Source organism: Protopterus annectens, chromosome 13.part0 (assembly GCF_019279795.1).
Source record: "Protopterus annectens isolate FY-2018-M chromosome 13.part0, PAN1.0, whole genome shotgun sequence".
Taxonomy (NCBI): domain Eukaryota; kingdom Metazoa; phylum Chordata; order Ceratodontiformes; family Protopteridae; genus Protopterus; species Protopterus annectens.
This window is the reverse complement of record NC_056747.1, coordinates 340,477,792-340,491,923: the sequence shown is the minus strand read 5'-3', so window position 1 is coordinate 340,491,923 and position 14,132 is coordinate 340,477,792. Positions and strand designations below refer to the sequence as shown.

General features: G+C 43.4%; 1 protein-coding gene across 1 annotated transcript in view; it reads right to left on the bottom strand.

Annotated features, from left to right (window-relative positions):
- UPF1 (UPF1 RNA helicase and ATPase) overlaps positions 1–14,132 on the bottom strand; it is a 3,097,516-nt gene that overhangs the window by 1,041,857 nt on the left and 2,041,527 nt on the right. The window lies entirely within an intron of this gene.

Here is a 14,132-nt window from a genome sequence, read left to right as displayed (position 1 = left end):
CCCCCTTTACTATACAGTAGTACAAGGCTCCCTATTCGTCCATACCGGCCAATCAGTAAATCAGTTCATTTACCCATACAAGCATGTCCAAAGGGCAGTTTCAGGTATACTCTCCAGTCCAGCTGGCGAATCTGGGAATCTTGAGACAATGTTACAATTGCCTCATGTACACAGACAACCCTCTCCACCTTCCAACAAACACAAATGTATGTGAGAGATGCAACTATACAGCCAAACTGGAGGCCAGGCTCTCTCAACCCAAGGCTGGTACAGCCAAGTCAAAGAGAAGGGAAACACTTGCACCACACTTCCAGTCTCACACACAACAGTCATACATGCACCAGCAAACACCACACAAATACACAAAAACGTACTGGGAGGCTCTAAATAAAAATCTGCCTAAGCAGCAGAGACCTCCAAAAGCAAACATCCAAGCAACCTCCACCCTCAAACAACCACCACGTATCACATACTTCACAAAATCAGTGTGCCACACAACCACAGCCCTTAAGGCATAACACACCCAATACACTAGTAATAGGTGACTATTGTCAGGCACGCTGACGTTCCACTCACTAGACTGAACAAGGAGAAGATTACTGTAAGCTGCCTGTCGGGTGCCAGGATCCGCCACATAACACAAGCACTCAGGTCACTCCAAAACAAGTACAAATATGACTCTGTCATTGTACATGGTGTGAACGACCTGAGATGTACCTCCCTGGACTACATGAAGAGACAGAGGAGCTCTCTGATCATATAGCCCAGGCTGGTATGACCCTGAGTAGCATCTTGCCCTCACCAAGAATGATGCCACAGTACAAAGAAAAAATGATCAGTTTTATCAATTGGCAAAGCTATTGGTGTCGTTCAAAGGGGATCCAGTGTCTGTCAGGCTGGGACGACATGTTCGACAAGCCACGCTGCTTCGCCAGAGATGGCTTGCACCTGTCGCCCTTAGGCTTTCGAATACTGGCCAAGGTTCTTACCACCCCCATAGTGTCTTTTTTAGGCAAGGCTCAAAAGACAAACCCACCTCCATAAACAAGGGTTACATGGTTTGCTGTTGTTTGTTGGGTTGGGAGGGTGGCCTAATGGTTAAGGTGTTTGCCTTACAAACACAAGGTGCAGGGTTTGAGTCTCACAAGGGATAATTGGCTAGGCTTAAAATGGCTCGCAAAGGCAGTTAGCTTAGTACTAACCTATGAACCTATGAACACAAGTAACCAGAAACTGAGGGTAATGCTACTCAATGCCAAAAGTCTAAAGCTCAAAATGCACGTACTTGAGGCACTCTTTACCATGGAGAAAATCGATATCTATGCAGTAACAGAAACCTGGTTCAAGGCTCCAGAGAGCACCCTAGCACTACCAGGCTACAACTCATACCATACCTTTCGGCCCCAGAACCTGGACTGAAATACAAAAGGAGGGGGTGCACCCATTTTTACAAAGGATACCCACACCTCCAGGTCAGTAGCACAGCATGAGGCCTCGGAGACCATCCACATGCAACTAACAGTGGGCAAAGCTGCTTTTCAGATTGTAGCTTACTACAGATCACCTACCTTGTCTCAGGACCCCCACTCAGCATTCCTGAGAACACTGGAAAATATAAAGGTCCTACCCAACACCATAGTGGGAGATTTCAACTACCCAAACATTGACTGGTATAACTACTCAAGTACAAACTCCTTTGCCCAACGCTTCCTAGAGTTTATAAACTCAAATGCCCTGGAACAGCTGGTCACCACACCCACAAGAGGTGACAACATATTGGACCTGATCATCATCAACATGGGGGATCAGTGCTCCACACCAGAGGTAAACCCCTCGCTGGTAAGATCAGATCATAAACTAATCACACTGGACATCCACATCCAGACCCCACCCCCAGTCAAGGAAACCACTGTGAAAAACTTATCAAAAGCCAACTTCACACTTCTCAAGGTGGAAAGTATCAAAGCCCCCTTGCTAAAGGATAATGCTTCCCAAACCGCAGAATCCTTTACAAATGCATTCTATGAGCATCCACAGGAATGCATGGATGGCCATGGCTCCAGCCATTCCAAGTAAAACCAAGACTCACTCCTCCAAAAAGAGGAAGCCAGTCTGGTGGTCCCGGGCCATAAATAAGCTATACAACAGGAGGAAACTATTGCATGACAGAGCAAAATCCCAAAAAGGAAAGGCATCAATATTGGCAGGAAATTACTATCCCTCATAAAATCATCTAAGGCCAGTTTCGAAAGAAAAATTGCCAAAGACTCTTCAGATAATCACAAAGCCTTCTTTAGCTATGTCAAGAATCTAGGTGGCAACTCTCAGATATGCTCTGAGCTAGTGCAAAATGGAAAAAAAATACACTGAACCAACTGACATAGCCAACATCCTGGCAGACAGGTTCAGTGCAAACTTCAACCCCCACCCCCAAAAGGGCCCGTGTCCATCCCAGAAGAATGCAGAACCACAGACATGCAGGTAAAAACAGCACTCTCCAAAGCTAAAAACACAGCATCAATGGGACCGGATGGTATCCCAGGCTACGTCTTACACGAGTTCCAAAATGAACTACACCCTCACCTAAATTCACTGTTCAAACTCAGCCGTACCACAGGCTATGTACCCAAAGAATGGCGTACAGCAACAGTCATCCCGCTCCACAAAGGTGGTGCCACAACAGAACCTGGGAACTATCGCCCTATAAGCCTGACTAGCCTTGTCTGCAAAGCTATGGAGCGAATCATCATGGAACTCATGAACAGAGACATTGGGAACCTCCAGACACTGGACCCTAGCCGATTCGGCTTTGTTAAAGGCAGATCCTGCCTGCTAAACCTAGTTGACTTTTTTGAAACAGTGACAAAGGCCATAGATGAGGGAAAGGTAGTCCACACAGCCTACCTGGACCTCGCTAAGGCCTTCAACACCATTCCCCACTCTGGCATCATAGATAAGCGCACCAGCTTGAACATTAACCCTTATGTCATGAGATGGGTAGCCAACTGGCTCACAGATAGAACACACATGGTCAGAGTTGCGAGTGCTATGCAAGCATGGGAGGATTATGGCTGACCAAGTTTGCAGATGACTGCAAACTGGGGGCCATAATAGACTCTCCGGCTGACACAGACATCCTCCAGAAGGGTCTCACAGAGACAGATACCTGGTGTCAGAACCATGGCCTCAAGCTAAATGCCAAAAATGCATAGTCATCTCCTTTGGGAAAAACAAACCGCCCACGAATTATCACACAGGTGGTAATCCACTAAGTAAGGAAAATGTAATGAGGGACCTGGGGACCCAGGTAGATAGCAACCTCTCCTTTGATAATCATATTGCCAAAGTGGTTAGAAATTCCTTCTATGTAGCCCACCTAATCACAAAAGGGTTCACATCTAGAGCAAGAGAGGTCATTGTGCCCCTCTACTCATCACTCATTAGGCCCATGATAGAGTACAATGCCCCATTTGGAATGTACCTTACTCAACACCTGCAACAGCTGGAAAGACCACGGAAGTACCTCAACAAGAGGATCATGGGCCTCAAACAGATGCCCTATGCAGCTCGACTAAAACTCCAGCTCTACTCGGTTGCTTACCGCCTGCTCAGAGGTGATCTCTGCCTGATGTATAAGGCCATGTCCAACCTGGAATTAATGGACATGCTCCACCTTAAGAAAGCCAAATCTCTTAGAGCCACATGCTCCAGTGAAGTAAACCTCAGCACAACAATAAACAGGACATGCTGGAGGGACAGATTCCTGTCCCAGAGACTCCCCTCGCTCTGGAATAGAATCCTAGTTTATGTTAGGCAAAGCCCTGCACTGACTCTATTCAAGAGAAATCTTGACGAATGGATTGGAAATCGTAAATTTACCACTGGGATCACTTCAATGGCCCTACTAGACAGAGGCCCAGGAAACTAATTCAAGAGAGAGGCGAAAGCCAACACATTCTGGCTAGGCTTATAAATGCCCTTGGGCAGATAGCCTAGTACTTATCTATGAAACTATTTGTGTGGCCTCGTCGGTCCAAACGAAAAACCAATACATCTGCTAGTCAAATTTGATCTGGGGCTGAACAGCCACAACTTCCTTCTACATCTGGTATGCAGCTGACAGTTGGCTCTGATAATGTCGTGGATACTTCGACCTCTAAGAAGAATTCTAATAGGGCTCATATTGCTACTGTTTCTGCTCCTCCACTTTGCCTCATATTTTGACTGAGGCGAGACCCAAGGATAGTAGTGCCGTACTCCTGGACATTTTTTTTTTAAACTTTCTGTCCCCTTTCAGATTACCACAGATGCTGAACAGGGGGGCAGAGCTCCAGCATTGGATGGAAGAGGCGGAAACAGTCTCTAAATAACGATTTAACTGTAGAGAACAGAAAGGTGAGCTCCTCGTTAATATATAATTTATCTTAATTTTTTTTAACATCTGATCAAGTAAGTGTTTTGGATAGAGGTCTCAGTTTTGTGCCATCTCAACCAGCTTTATTAGAGGATGTGATACTCGACATTAAATTGTATGTAATATAGCTCTCAAACCGGCATTTGGGGAGCATACTAACATGCCTGCTGTGCTCAAACGAACTAGTACTTTTGTTCCACAATTACCTCCTGTGCTTGAAACTTTTAATATAGTAGAAAAGGAGTTGCTCAGGATTGACATGAGAAAGAATCATTTTTACAATTTGACACAATGAATTTAAGGCGCTACATGAATTACGAACTAATGACAATTTGACCATACGTCCAGCTGACAAAGGGGGATCCATAGTGGTCCTAGATACTGTTTGCTCAATGATGACTCTACTTATGGGCGTATTACTGAAAATGAGCTAAATCTTATTAACAATGTACATAATTATTTGTACAAATTATTAATGGAACAAGCTATTGAAGAGGGGCTACATGATTTTATGTCAGTGCTGGAACCCATGATACCAGTCATACATGGTTTACCCAAGGTGCAATAATCCCTCACTGACCCACCTCTGCGTCTGATAGTTTCGGGCAGGGGATGGGCCACTGAGTTTATTTCCATCTTTTTGGAGAGACAGCTTAAGAAACCCCTGGAGACAGCTATTGCTGTCTTGACGGACAATGAGCATTTTCTCAGCAGCTTGGGTGAATTTGCCAGGACACATGGTCCTTTTACTGACACTATTCTTGTTAGCATGGATGTGCAGACGTAATTTCACTGCAATACCTCATGATATGGAGATAGCATCTTTAAAGAACTATTTAAAGGATAGCGTTGACTATTCAGAGTTGATGGATTGTATGTGTACTATGATGGAAATAGTGCTTTGTAACACATTTTTTTGTATTTAATGATGCTGCTTTTAGACAAAAAGATTAGTGTGGCAATGAGGACTCCATGCGCTAACAGATATGCCAACCTAGTGCTGGCTGAATGGGAGTGCATGGCAGTCCTTTCTAACCATGAATTTTCTTTACATCTTTTGTATTACAAACATTTTGTGGATATTTTTATTTTGTGGCATGGTCCAAACTCAGACCTTTTGAGATTTGTGCAGTATCCTGAATCTACTAGCAGTCGTTTTAGATTTATTTTAAATTATTCACGAACATGTACTGAATTTTTAGATACTAAGATTACATTGGCTGAAGGCATTTTATCGAGCTCTCTTTACAGGAAAAGAAGTAGGAAGAACGTACTTTTACACTTTAGTACGCATCTGAGGCATATTTTTAAAAATATTGCTAAAGACCAGTATTTACGGATGTCTACGTTACATATAGATGATGGGTCTATATTATATTTTCGAAACTTTCAAACATCGAACACCATATGGTCGACACCATATGAGCGATGTTTGAAATTTCAAAAATATAATAAAAAAATTAAAATAAAAAACTATACTTACCTAAATGCTGTATGCAGGGGGGAAAGACCCCCTGCACCCTCCCCCACCCCCCCTACTTAAATATTCCTACTCCGAGATCGCACTGCATTGAAGAAAAGGGAAAATATTCCCTACGGCGATATCCGTGTGTTACTCATGCGACGTTTCGACCAATCGGGTTTGTTCAATACGCATTCGCCATTTACAGTTTTCTATCATGTGCTAGGAACCCACAAATGACTAACAATATAAAGAAGCTATGTTATGTCTTAAGCGGGATCTATTAGCTAGAGGCTACAATGAGGAGTCTCTGGAGAATAGTTTCAGTTTGCTTACTGCGATGTGCCCTGATAGAGGCCAACCATTCTTTAATCGGCCATATGCCCCTTTTAAGGGCAATTTACGTGATACTACATCTACTGATGTTAGACTGTACCTGACTTATGGGAACAATATACAATAAGTTTGTGACGTGGTGAAGAAATTTTGGCCCATTTTACTTTCTGATGACAAAGTTAAGGGTATTGTGGATGAGAAACCTTGCTATACTTTCAGAAATAATTTTTCCCTTAAAAGACAGCTCCGTTACAAATCAGCCCATGCACCATTGCCTTTGTCTGAATGCTTGGGCACTTATTCATGTAGACACACACAAAACTTCCAGCATCCTGTTACTGATTTTTTGTTTAAACCATGTTTTTATGCTGACTGTAGATCAAAAGGATTGATATATTTGGCTAGGTGTAAGCTGTGTTTACTTATTTTACATTTGTTGACCGGGATAGTCCGACTGGGTTCATGTCCGTTTTCAGCGGAGGCCCAGAGAGAAAAGCTCCAAGCTAGGCAGAGTCAAAATATAAACAAAAGACAGAGGTAAGCTATTTACAGAGGATACATGGTATAAAACGTACTACAGACAAGTTCACAGTTACAGTTATCCCCAGTTTCAGCCAGGGGAAAATAAAAATTGACATTAGGAAAAAGTAATATATTAACTACATCCATGATGAGGGTCATCCAGGCTTGTCACAGTGGCAAAGCCAGTTTAATACCAGATGTTGTTTGAGTTTGGTTTTGAATTGGCCTACGTTGGAGAGCAAAGTAACATCAGCTGGGAGGAGATTCCAGATTATACCTGCTGAGTTGGCAAAGAGGGCTTCCCCAGCTGTATTCTTAATTTTGTCTTAATTAGCAATTTGTTAGAGGATCTAAGCCGCCTCTGATTGTTATGGGGGGTGATAACGTTCCTAAGGGATGGTGTATCATCTGGGTTATAGAGAATATGATTAGCTATAATCAGGAGGTTGTATTGGATTAGACTGGGAAGTCCTAGCCACCCAAGTTGTTTGAGGTTAATGCAGTCATGTGTTCTAAATGGCAGGCCTGTGGCAAACCTGGCAATGTGATTGTAACAGGTTGACAGTTTATTATTAATTTATGATTCGAGTAGAGGGGGGAAGCATATAGAAGTGTTGAGATTAGGTGGGTCTGGGCTATAGCAATCCTGGCCGGGAGGGGATTACAAAGGCTTTTATTCTATACAGAGACCCTATATTTTTTATTGATGTTCTTGATTACTTGATTGACTTACAAATCAAATTTTAGGTTGTCAATAACACCTAGTAGTTTTGTAGAGGGGTTGGGGGAGATAACAGTGCCGTATTTCGCCATTATGTTAAAGGTACAGGCAGCAGACCTTAGTGTAGGCGAGAAAAATATTTTAGTTTTTTTAGGGTTTAACAGCAGGCGGCGTTCAGAGCACCAGTTCTCTATGGTATTAAAGTTGGACTGGGAAACATACCTCAGTTCAGAAGGAGATGCAGCCAAGCAGATCAGGGTGGAGTCATCAGTGTATTGGATACAGCTGACCTTTGGGATGACACTACATAGGTCATTAACAAAGATGGAAAACAGTAGGGGCCCTAATATTGAGCCTTGTGGTACTCCAAGGGTGTCTGATAGCAAGTTGGAAAGCTTATTCTGCCAGAGAAAAGCCTGCTGCCTCCCATTGAGGTAGGATTTGAACCATAGAAGGGCTGTGGAATCTAGATAAAAGGTTTGTAGGGTGTGTAACAAGAGCTGGTGGTCTACCATGTCGAATGCTTTGGAGAGATCCAAGAAGAGGGCAGAAGAGGTATAATTATTGTTACGGTTGTTTATGATATTGGTAAAAGCCAGGAGGGATTAAGTCATGCTGTGGATGGAAGCAGTGTTGGGTGTCAGCCATAAGGTGATTTTGGATTAGGTGGTGCATAAGTTGGTTGTGTATACATTTTCCCATTATTTTTGCAATTGGGGAAAGAATAGCTATTGGTCTGTAGTTGGAGAAATCTGGAGGATCCTCCTTTATGTAGCGGGATTACATAGGCTGTTTTTCAAATGGTGGGACTTCTTGCTTCTACTATGGTACGGTTAATGAGTATTGAAATGGGATAGGCAATGGCATCAGCTGATTTTTTGGAGGTAATCGGCAGGGAGTTGGTCAGTGGTGAGTGTGGTGGGTTTTAATTTTTTGATGAGAGAACGGATGGGCGATGTGGGCACTAGTTTGAAGCTAAATAAGGGCTGGTTTAGAGGGGTGGCAGTATCAGGACTAGGGGAGCTAGGCGGTAGTTGGCTAGCTAGGGTTTGAATTATTTCAGTAAAGAAACGGTTGACGTAGTCTGAGACATCCTCAGGAGATTTATCAGTGGTTGCGTGGCAGGGGTGGTGGTGGATGTTTTTCCAGGGTGAAGCAGATTATTCAGACCTGTCCAGAACTTCAGAGGATTGTTGTGGTTAACTGTCTGTAAATTACAGTAGTATTGTTTTTTGTCTTTTAGGATGGACATTTTAGTGTCAATTCCTAACTTGCCTGTATTTAAGACGATCATAGGGGTCTTTAGTGGTGCACCATAGGGCCCAGAATTTGTTACTGCTATTGATTTTTTGTCTGGACTCTTTAGTAAGCCATGGTGCAGCTCTTTCTTTAGTTCGTTTTGAACGGAGCAGACAGGGGCATGCTGATCTAGGATTTCGAGAAATTTATTGTTAAAATATACAACTGCCTCCTCTAGGGGGAGGTGTTTTAGCATAGACCAATTACAGGAGTTAAGTTTCTGTTGGAATTTGGCTGGGTGAAAGTCTTTATTGTTTCTGACTTTTCAGATTACAGGTGGATGTGGGTTAATGGCTTTTTGTTTGACTACATAGGTGAGGTGGTGGTCACTGGGAAAGGTCCCCACAGTGTACTGCTGGGGGTTACTATTTACAAGAACCCAGTAGAGTATGGTGTCTTTTTGGTTGGGCTTTCCTAGCCTGGTCGGGGTAGTTATGGTTTGCGTGAATGTGTGCAGGTTAATATGGGTAGAGAGGGACTGTGAGGAACAGGTACCACAGTCTATGTTAAAGTGTCCAAACAGTAGGGCTTCTTGGGGGTAGTGGGATGACAGCCAGTGGAGGGTGTCTTCAAGTGCGGCTGTGTTGTTATCTGGGGGGATATACATACAGATTATGTTAATACATTTATTTTTAAGCTGCAATCTCGTGGCTAGAATCTCAGAGTTGTTGATCTGAGGTGGGTGATTGACATCTCTGGTCACATTCAGCTCTGATTTGTAGAGTATGGCTACCCCACCCCCCCTTCCTGGAAACCCGATCCAGCCTGTATATATTATACCCAAGAGGTAACACCTCAATATTAGTGGGGTGCGGTTTTAACCAGGTCTCTGACAAACGTAGTATCTCAGGGGAGTGGACTACCAGGAGAGCATGCAGTTCATGCACCTTGTTGTTAATGCTCCTAATACTGAGGTGACAGGCCAGGAGAGAGTTAGTTGGCCTACTGAAACTAGTTTTGCAGTTTAGGTTACAATTGGATGGGGTGTATTTATCAAAGGTGGATGGGCCGGGGTTGGGGTGAATGTCACCATCGAGTAAGAGGTTGGATCTGTATTTGGTGATATCAGAAGTTTAAATAAGAGTTTGTGGTATTGTCCTGTTCTAGGGCTGGTATGCCTGGAGTTGGTATGCCAAAAGAGTGAGCAAGGGGTTGAGTAGTTCACATTTTCACAGGCATGATTAAAGGTGGGGTGTTTTATAGTTGGAGTAATAGTATGGCCTCTAGGGTATTGCTAACTAGCAAGTGTATTGCTTTCATACATGGTGAGTACATAGGTTCCTAGCAGAATGGGTATTATATAGTAGTGGAACATAATGAGAGAAAGAGAATAGTAGTTAGAATCAGTTACGACTGTCACTGCAGTAGAAATATGGATGAGAAAGTTTGGTTTAGTGGAGTGGGAGGATGGAGTATATAACTGATAGCTGATAGGAAGAAGGAACAGGGTGAAGCATGAGTGGAGGTGAAAGCTGATGGGATATTTAGCAGGGGTGTGGTTAGGTATCTATAAATGTAGAGGTACTGGGGGCAGATGAGATTTGGGGGCAGGGTGGGGCGCGGAGCGATCCCAAGTGTAGCGGGGCTAATACAGACCGTGTATTCTTGTGCTTTGATACCTAACGCTGTATTTTAATACTGTTTGAATGTATGCTGTACTTTAAGCTGAATTTTTGCACTAGATTGTGGACTATGTTTAGACTGTGGGGCAAACGTATGCAACAGCTAAGAGTGGGAGAAAGTACAGTTGTGTACACTTAACATAAATGTAGATGTTAGAGTGTATTCACTGTTGCAGTCATTACATTTGGGTAATCTGCTAGCAGGTTGCCCTCAGTCGGCCTGAATTCCAAAGTCTTGGGTCCTGCGTCTGTTGCTGTCTTCTCTTCCATGACGTCAGGTCGTCAGGGGTATAAAACATGCAGCCGACGCCATTTTCTTTAGTTTTTCTTGCCCTCGATGTCAGGTGCCCCCAAAAAGGTAGCAATATTATATATATATATATATATATATATATATATATATATATATATATATATATATATATATATATACACACACACACACACACACACACACACACACACATACATGCATCAATATAAACTTTACCTTCATCTACAAGCAAATACACCACATAGATTGTAGAAGATAGAGAAGAAAAGATAAACTGTAGAATGACAGGGAGATGGCGGGAGGGTAACCTGGACTGCAACAGTGAATACACTCAAACATCTACATTTATGGTAATTGTACACAACTGTACTATGTTTTTCGTGTTTCACTGTTGCAGTCATTATATTTGGGTAGAATCCCAAAGCTATGGTTGGGAGACTGGAGCTGAACAGCATTTGGTGAGGCTATAAGGCCCTGCAGCGGGAAAGCCTGCCATGGACTTAGAGTAGAGAGGCAAATGGTAATGCTTTGTAAAGGTGTGAACAGAACTCCAAGTAGCAGCCTTTAGAATGTCCTTGGTTGGTACTCCTCTGAGAAAGGCTGCTGAAGTAGCTGCAGCTCTGGTGGAGTGAGACCCAATACCCTTGGGCACAGGTTTGCCATGGTGTACGTAGCAGAAACGGATGCAATGGCTTATCCACTTTGAAATGGTCTGTTTTGAAACAGCCTTTCTTCTGATCCTGCAGCATATGACACTAGTAATTGCTCAGTTTTTCTTACAGCTTTAGTCCTGCTCAAGTAGAATCTTAGTTGTCTGTGTATGTCCAAGGAATGCAGAACTCTCTCCATTTTGTTCTGCGGATTTGGATAAAAAGTTGGCAGATGAATTGTTTGGTTAAGAGCCAAACTGGAAACGACCTTAGGCATAAAAGAAGGATTTGTCCTCAGAGACACCCTGTCTGGGTAAAATATGATAAAAGGGCTCTACAGCCACAAGGGCCTGTAGCTCTGAAACTCTTCTTGCTGAAGTAATTGCTAGTAGCAGAGCCGTCTTCCATGATACGAACTTTATATCCGCGGTAGCAGCTGGCTCAAATGGAGGCAGGGTGAGCTTTTCCAACACATAATTGAGGTCACATGCAGGTAATGGTGATCTTCTAGGAGGCCTTCAATTTTTGGCTCCTCTAAGATACTGCTTTAGTAAAGCATGAGAAAAGATTGATGGCTCTGTATTGTAATATGCCTATGGCAGAGGCATGGATTTTGATTGATGAGAAAGATAGGCTTTTGTCAAGCATCTTAGTTAAGTATTGTAATTTCTGAGGAATATGTGGCACTGCTGCATCAGTTCCTTGTACTTTATTCCAAGCACAGAATCTCTTCCATTTGTCAGCATAAGATTTTCTAGTACTAGGCCTTCTGGCTTCCAAAAATGACATCCATCACAGCTTTACTAATAGGTGCCGTTTATATGATTACAGGATTAGCCATGCTGCTAGGTTGAGAGTCTGTAGTTGATTGTGCAGGATCTGATTGTTTTGCTGGGACAGTAGTTGTGTTTTTTGAGGAAAGGTCCAAGCTAGGTATTGAGACAAGGTCCTTAGGATTGGGTACCAGTATTGGCGGGGCCAGTCCGCGGCAAATATCATCTTTAGCTTCTCTTGTCTGACTTTTAGGAGGACCTTGGGTAGAAGAGGCAGAGGAGGAAAGGCGTAAACTTTCCATTCTTGTCCGTGATAAGTCCTTGTGCAGAATCTTTTCAGCTGATAATTTTGAGGAGAGGCAAATAGATCCATGTCTGGGCTCCCCCATTTCTCTGTTATCATGCTGAAGACTTGCGGATTTAGTTTCCACTCGTGAGGATCCATAAGGTTTCTGCCTAAATAGTCTGCCAGAGTGTTTTGTTTTCCTGGCAGGAATTGAGCCTGAAGATGTATTTGGTAGGTCAAAGCTGTGTCCCACAGTGCCATGGCTAATCTGCAAAGGGGATATGTGTGTGCCCCCTTGCTTGTTTATACACCACATGACTGTGGTGTTGTCCGCCTTTATCAATAGCTGTCCTGGATGAAGTAAGTCCTTGAAGGCTGTTAGGGCATTTTGAACAGCTAGCATCTCTTTCTGGTTGATATATAGATGCATTTGATTGGGTGCCCATATGCCCTAAAAGCATCTTCCTGCCATGTGGGCCCCGCAGGCATAATCTGATGCGTCTGTTGTCAAGGTTTGGCTGGCAGGGGGTAGAGTGAAGGGCCGTCCCAGGTTTTGGTGACAGACCTTTGCCCACCATAGAAACTCCTGTTGCAGGCAGGGAATGAGAGGAATCATTGTTTCCAGACTGTGTAAATGTTGACTCCAACTTTTTAGGTGCCATTGAAGTTTCCTCATATGCAGTCTTGCATATGGAATTAGTAGGATGCAGGATGCCATGAAGCCCACAGCCTGCAGAATTTGTCTTGCAGAAGACTGGGTTTTTCTTGCCATCAGTTTGAAGTAAGTAGTCAGTTGCCTTTGTTTGTCTGGCGTGAAGTAAGCCATCTGGGCAGTTGCATTCAAGCTTGCACGCAGGAATGTTATTTTTTGAGAGGGTACCAGTTTTGATTTCTTTTCATTTATTGTGTACCCTAGGCATGTTAGAAGCCTTTTCACAAATGTCAGGTGTCATAGAAGAGTGTCCTTGTTCTCTGCTTGAATGAGACAGTCATCCAAGTAAGGATATATATGTATACTTCTTTGTCCGCAAAATGCAATTACTGGTGCCAGGCACTTTGTAAAGACCCTGGGTGCAGTAGATAAGCCAAAGGGCAGTGCAGAGAATTGGTAATGCATTAAGCCAGCCTTGAACCTGAGGTATCTTCTGCACGACTGTCTTACTTGGACATGCAGGTATGCCTCTTTTAGGTCTAAAGTCACCAGCCAAGCATTCTTGCCCAGCATGGGCAAAAGCTGCTGCAAAGTGAGCATTTTGAATTTTGGAATGTCCAGGTATGAGTTCAAAATCGATAAATCCAGTATTGGCCACCAGGCCTTGTCCTTTCTGGGTACCAAGAATAGTCAAGTAAAAACCTTGCCCTTTTTTTCTGGTACTGTCCGAATGGCCCCCATATCCATGAGTGACGTAACCTGTTTCTGTGCCTCTGCCCATTGATTTTTTGGCACATCTGGACAACCATTTGTCACTGGCAGAGTGTGGAAATGGAATCTGTATCCCCGTGATATGATGTTTAGTATCCAGTTTTCCTGGGTTATTAACTGCCAATGTTGAGCAAAAAGTGCTAATTTTCCCCCTATGGGTGCTGCCAAAAGTTAAGTGCTTGGTGTAGGCAGAGGGAAGTCACTGGGATTGCTTTCTGTAGGTTTGCGCTTCATCTCCTCCAGATTTGGAGGTGGATGTGCCCCATTGCTTTGACCTGTATGAGTCTTGAGCCTGGTATCTGGAACCCTTAGGGCGTCTGGATTGGTCCCTCTGAGCTGTCTGACACAGG